Below are 7,320 nucleotides of genomic sequence, written 5' to 3'. Positions count from 1 at the left end.
CTCACACGTTTACCTATAAAACATCTCCCCCAAAGTCGGGCAGATATGACCCTCCTCATCCCATTTTGACTTGAGGCAGTGTCACTTCAGAAGTCTGTATCTTTGGTTCTATAGTGCCTAAAAACAAGGCATGTGTCATATTAAAGATAAGAATCAATATGACAAAATCAATAAGACACAAACAAGACACATCATGACACTTACCTGCATGTACAGCCACTAAAAAATTAGGCAGGAACAGGATCTTTATCTGCAGTTTGCATTTCCAACTATGTCTTTAGCTGCCTGTATCTCCGGGTCTGTAGCTCATAGAGCCATAGACTGCCTTAACTTTAATATGACTCAAGCATGTTTGTAGGGCTTATACAACAGAGGATAAGGGCTTCTAAATTGATACTACCCCTGTAACCATTAAACGTGACTTGTCTCATGTGAAAATGACGCTAGAAAATTGGGTGAGAAGAGTTATATTTGCTTAACATTCGGGGAGATTGTTTATAGGTAAATGGGTTAGATTTCACATAAAATAGGGAAATCTAGAAAGAACATTTCCTTCCATACTTAAGGGGACCAGTAATTTAGTGGGGTAAAAACTGGTGACGAGTTAAATTTAAGTGTAAAAATAACAATTTCTGGGAATATAGTGACTAAAGTGATAGATAATTGATAAACAAATATATGTAGGGGATAGGGGGATAAATAAGGATATGAAGGGCAAAATATATTTATGGGAGGGGTATAGGATAAAGGTATAGATCATAAAAAGTGGATAGATAGCTGACAGATGATGGATGTAGAATAAAGATAACAGATAGTTTATCAGTAGGATTAAGTAACAGAAAGAAAACAAAGATGATTGTGGAATTGGTGTAGGAATATATAGGGGATACAGGAATAGAAAATATAGGTAAATGATAGAGTAAAATATAGGGAATATGTAGGGCATAGAGAGATAATTAATGGATAGGTACATTAATTAATTATAGTGGCGGGGCTGGCACAGACTTTGCACTGGAGCCCCTCGGCTTCAAGTTACGCCACTGCCTTCTTACACATAATAGACCACCTATTTTAGAAGACCCCTTCCCTAGAAGACCAATATTTTTCCCTATTATACTCCCCCCTATGAGCAGAACATCCTTTTAAAAGACCAATTTTCCATGCAAAATTGAAAGTTCGACTCAAAGAGTACATGTCCTTATATGTCCTGTGTTGTATAGCATAGAATACAAGTACATGAAGAGGGGGCGCTATCAGCCAGTATTAGTGTCCCCTCTAACCTCTCCTGAGAAGCTGTCACTGTTTGCAGTATATCACACAACATATCACATGTCATTGGAGCTCCCTGCTGATCAGCTGTGCCTGGGTCTCTACTACACACAGGATGGAGCTGGAAGCAGACATCTATATCTATAGTGTATTAACAGGATTATTGCAGGCTTGTCTCCCATTGACATGAACAAGAGTAGAGTCTACAGGAATACTGGATCGCCGCCATACTATGTTTAAAATGGTCTGATTCTCAGCTAATCAACCGCGGTGGCAGGTTTTAGAACCCATCGATCACCTATTGATGACCCATCCTATAGCTTAGGTCCAGAAAACCCATTAAAGGACATCTACCACCAGGATGAGGGATTGTAAAGCAAGCACACTGACATAGTGGTGTTTGCCCTCTATGACATGATACATTCTTCTTTAAGCTTCCAATGCCCTTGTTTTTAGGGGGAAAAAGCATTAAAAATGATGCAAATGAGCCTGAGAGGCTCCAGGATCCATTAAAATCTATGGAGCGTGGAGCCCCTCAGGCTTATTTGCATAATTTTAATAGCCACTTTTTGTTAAAAACAGGGCATAAGAAGCTAAAAGAAGAGCAGAGGGGCACTCACCAGTATGTCAGTGTGCTTGCTTTACAATCCTTCATCCTGGTGGTAGATGTCTTTTACAGTTTGAATGAAACACAATTTCAACACACATGTATTACATAAATTCTACCACTAGATGTCTCTCTAAATCAGACTCTCTATCCAGCAATGATTTTATTATTACTGTACTGTGTTGTCTACAATTTGTAGGGTGGCATTTTGTGCTGTACTGTTGAGCAGTATGAAAATGTGGATCTCTGACCAAGAGAGGTCATTCAACCCTGGCCTGAATTCTTAAATCAGGAATAGAACCAACATTTAAAGGACATTTTATAATTTTTTCCAAAATTTCTATTAAAAAATATATTCAGCTCCAGTGATCAAACTATGCCAATGTATTTTATATGTGTTGAGTCTGAGTTGGTCCAATTTATCATGACTCCACAGCCCTGCTACATGCAATACACTTCAAATAGTAAAACCTGTGCTAATAATATGACTGTACGTCATTCATAATAATAAACAGATATCCATCATTGTTTGTCCGATCTTTTGTTTGAAATCATGAACTTCTGTCATGTTATATGGTGATTTTCTATTCAATGGATTGGCCATTCTTTTATATAAATTGACCATGTGCTTTTACTGCCCTGAATGTTCATCAGGTGATTAAGCATTACTGCTACTTAAATTTGCGCTGTTTGCAGACTCTCCATAATTCTTTGTTTACAGTGTGAGCACTGCTTAATGGGGACTGAAGTAGGAGATCATGACTGATCCTGCTCCATCCCTTTTTTCTCAGTCTGTCAGTGATGATGTTCAGTGATTTAGAGAGATACAGTGGGTGACGCCATGAGGACGGCCTAGAGCACTGAGAGTGAGGAAGTTGTGTGTCAGGACTGAATCACCGCGAGTGATGGCGAGTCTAAGTGACACCCGGTTTTCACTAGAGCCCGCCGCAAAGCGGGTTGGACTTGTTGCGACAGGATACCACCAAGTCGCTCTACAGGCGCTACTTTGCTTGTGGTGGTGGCCAAGGCGAGGTGCAGAATCGCGAGGCAGAGAAGGAGTCATGGACAGGCAGGAGGGCAGGACAGGCAGCACGGGATCAGAGACAGGGACAAAACAGAAAGGTCAGGACAGCCAGCTTGCGAGCATTAGGGGCCGGGGACGTCTACGCCAGACCACGGTAAAAGACGCTTGAACCTGGAAAGGTGGGTGTCGCTGGGCTGCTGGGGCCCGTTGTGTTGTGTATATATGCAGAGGACATACCCCTAACCCTACGACTATGTTACTGTCTCTATAAATAGTACAACGATATGGCTATGCAGACACTAGTAAAGGAACATACAACATACCAAAATCCTCATAGAAATCCCCTGTATCACAGTCCCTTTACTGTATGCATGATATTATATTCCGGCGTATAAGACGACCTGGTGTATAAGACGACCCCCCTACTTTCCTGTTTAAAATATAGAGTTTAAGATATATTCGCCGTATAAGACTACCCCTTTTCCAACGCATACAAAACACCGGTAAAATTAAAAAAAAAAAACAGATTTGAATTTAACATGGTCCTTTTTTTAATTTAAATTCTTATGACATGCAGGTATATAGCAGGAAAACTGTCGCTCATAAACATAAGGCATACAACAACAACATTACCATCGTCCATTTTACTGTAAATGTTACCATACTGTACCTTAAATTTTTATTTTATTAAATATTCCATGCCATGTACTCAGAAGCGGGAAAAAAATTCCAAATGCAATGAAAATGGTGAAAAAACGCATTTGCGCCATTTTCTTGTGGGCTTGGATATTACGTCTTTCACTGAGCGCCCCAAATGACATGTCTACTTTATTCTTTGGGTCGGTACGATTAAGGGGATACCAAATTTGTATAGGTTTTATAATGTTCATACATTTACAAAAATGAAAACCTCCTGTACAAAAATTATTTTTTTGATTTTGCCAACTTCTGGCGCTAATAACTTTTTTATACTTTGGTGTACGGAGCTGTGGGTGGTGTCATTTTTTGCGATATTTGATAATATTTTCAATGATATCATTTTTAGGACTGTACGACCTTTTGATCACTTTTTATAGATTTTTTTATATTTTTCAAAATGGCAAAAAAGTGCCATTTTAGACTTTGGGTGCTATTTTCTGTTACGGGGTTAAACGCATTGAAAAACCGTTATCATATTTTGATAGATCGGGCATTTTCGGACGCGTCGATACCTCATGTGTTTATGATTTTTACTGTTTATTTATATTTATGTCAGTTCTAGGGAAAGGGGGGTGATTTTAAATTTTAGGTTTTTTTATTCTAATTTTTTTTTTTAAACTTTTTTTTATTTTTATTTATACTATTTTTCAGACTCCCTAGGGTACTTTAACCCTAGGTTGTCTGATCGATCCTACCATATACTGCCATATTACAGTATGGCAGTATATGGGGTTTTCCTCATTCATTACAATGTGCTATCAGCACATTGTAATGAAGGGGTTAAAACGAAATAGCCTCGGGTCTTCGGAAGACCCGAGGCTACCATGGAGACGGATCGCCTGGGGAGCGCCGGTAAGATGGGCGCCGCTATCTTTTTGAGGCTGCCGGCAGCAAAGACTTAGCGGCTATGGAGGCGGGCGGTCGGGATTACCGGCGTATAAGACGACCCCAGAGAAGACAGAAGATTTTTCTGTCTTCAAAAGTCGTCTTATACACCAGAATATACGGTATATACCTTTACATTATCTTCTTGTTATGATTATATAATAAGAGATTAGCATGACTGTCCATGTATCTAATTGATTGTTTACATTTATTCTCAGTATAGTGATCAGAAATCCTACATACCACTCTACCCCAGCAGATTTTATATAAACCAATACAATACATTCTCTTACATTACTGATTAACATCAAACCATTATTGTTTAACAGGAAACACTACAATGGTTATAGGACTTTTAGTGTTTTTGTATACTTACCTGATATTGGTCTAATAGTGTCCGATAGTTTAGTTCAGGGGCAGCTTAAAGGGGTTGTCCGAGGTTTTTAAAAATTTTATACAAGGCCTGAGTGGCTATAAAACAAAAGAAAACCTTATACTCACCTCCTCCTACATTCTTTTTCTCCCGTGGCACCGCATGTCACTGCCAACCTTCCGTCCACAGCCAAGTTACAGTATTAGGCTACATGGACACCATGTATGCCTGCTGTACCGTACTACGGCGGGCATACATCGGCGAGGGGGAGAGCACTGCTCACCCCCGCCCCTCTCCACAGAAATAAACAGCTCACGGTGCCGTATTCCGTAGAAATATAGGACATGTCCTATCTTTCTAAGGGCTATGGAACAGTACGGTGCCGCACGTATAGCCTATATAGCGCCGTGAGGCCATTGCGATATATGGGTGACTTATATATACGCCGTATATACACCCCCCATACGTTTGTGTGAATGTAGCCTTAGTCTCAACATGCTCTGTATTCTTGCAGCTTCTTGCAGCCAAAGTGGATGCAGTATCTGTTGGGTCGGGTACTATGAAGAGGATAAGCTTTTAGAGACTACTAGTCTGGTATAACTTAATATCTGATAAGTTACATTTTTATGGACAAAAATCTAATATATTAATATGAGATGGAATATCATATAGATTCAACAATGTGAGAAGTAAAAAGAATTGTAGAAGTAAGAGCAGTTCATAGATAGGGAGTGTGAACGGTTTATTGTCCTCTGATTTATGGAAGATGCCTGCGCCAGGTCTGACAGGGACATTCCTTGAGTTATAGAGCATATAAACCATGTCACATGTTTCTTCTCCCAGACCTTTCTCTCTGAGATATACAATTGTCTGTTATTACCAATAATCTTATTTGCTCATTTTAGAAACTCTCCTTTTTATAAATATGGTGTACTGTGTGCTCAGATCACCTAAACATTTTAAGATGTAGGTTGCAGGTGATAACTGAGTTCTCTCAATTTTAGTAACTGTGTTCCATCAGTAGTCAATATAGTAGCAGTGTCCCCACAGTAGTCAATATATTAATGATGCTCCCTCTGTAGCCAATACAATCACAGAGATCCACAAAAGACAATATAGTGACAGGGCCCTCATAGTAGCAAATATAGTTACAGACAAGTGCCCTACAGTAGCCATTAGTCACAGTTCCCCACAGAAGCCAATATGAAAGTTGCCCCCACAGAAACTAATAGTCACTGTGTCCTAAGTAGCCAATAGTCAGTGCCCTCAGTAGCCAATTTTACCAGTGCCCCCAGTAGATAATAGTAGACTTGCCATTCCCATCCCCTCCAGTCCACACCTTGTGGAAACTCCTGTGTCTGGAATTGTCCTCGTTAGCGAGGAATAAGAAGTCTGCTATTAGAGCAGACAATGGCAGAGCTTGGATACATACCCAACACTGGGCAGTACAATTCCCCTTGTCACAAACCAAAATAGGTAAAGCATTTCCTTGCAATAGAAAGCATTGAAACAATGAAATGTCCAGCCCACAATCTTGATCTAAACCCAATATAAAATCTCTAGAGAATCAGTGGTGACAAAGTTATGGCCACAATAGTCACAGAACTGTGGCAGAGCCTGGAAGAAGAGTGAATCAAAATCCCACCAGAGTAGTGATGTCCTATGCCCCAAAGCAAAGTGCTGTGTACTTCTGCTGATTGATGACTGGTGTACCCTTCTGAAAATATAGTTATAGTCTTTCTGATTGCTGTTCTCTAATTATGATCATCACTTTTTTTTGCAAAATAAAGGTTTATGTTGATATATAATTGGTAATGTTGTAAAACACTGTTCTAGTGGCATGGTGTACAATACTCCATCAGATGTTTATCAAGGGAGATGACATTATTTATCAATATCAAGTGGTCATACATTGTTCTCTAATTTTGATCTCCAGTGTATAAATTCACATATACACCGACACTTATACTGCATGCAAAACATATTTCATATTGCTCACACATGGGCTTTACATACTATATACACACACATGTAACAATTCTATGTACATACAAACAACACAAACATTACTTACAGATCCTCTACATAAACATACACATTATTGTACATTGCACACTTACCTCTCCTGCTGGTGGCTGGTTATGTTCAGGCCTTCACTGTTCATGAAAATGATACCCTCACAATCTGGAGAACTTGGTTGGGTAGAGCGACTTGATAATTATGTTCTCTGTAGCTCCCTACAATGTCTATGGGAGCGGTCAGACATCTAATGGATAAATACATAGGACAGTTGAGACGCTCTATGCTAAATATATGTGTAAATTACTGGGACATGTAATTACCTTGTCCAGCACTACTTATGCAAAGCCTGGGGGCCAACCTAACTCAGGGGCCCACTGGGGGATCCACCTGTTCACCTGTGGGCCAGCCCAAGCCTACTGGTCCCCATAGCAGACATCTTAT

The sequence above is a fragment of the Engystomops pustulosus genome, chromosome 7, assembly GCF_040894005.1.
Source record: "Engystomops pustulosus chromosome 7, aEngPut4.maternal, whole genome shotgun sequence".
In the NCBI taxonomy this organism is placed as follows: domain Eukaryota; kingdom Metazoa; phylum Chordata; class Amphibia; order Anura; family Leptodactylidae; genus Engystomops; species Engystomops pustulosus.
This window is presented reverse-complemented; position numbering follows the sequence as displayed.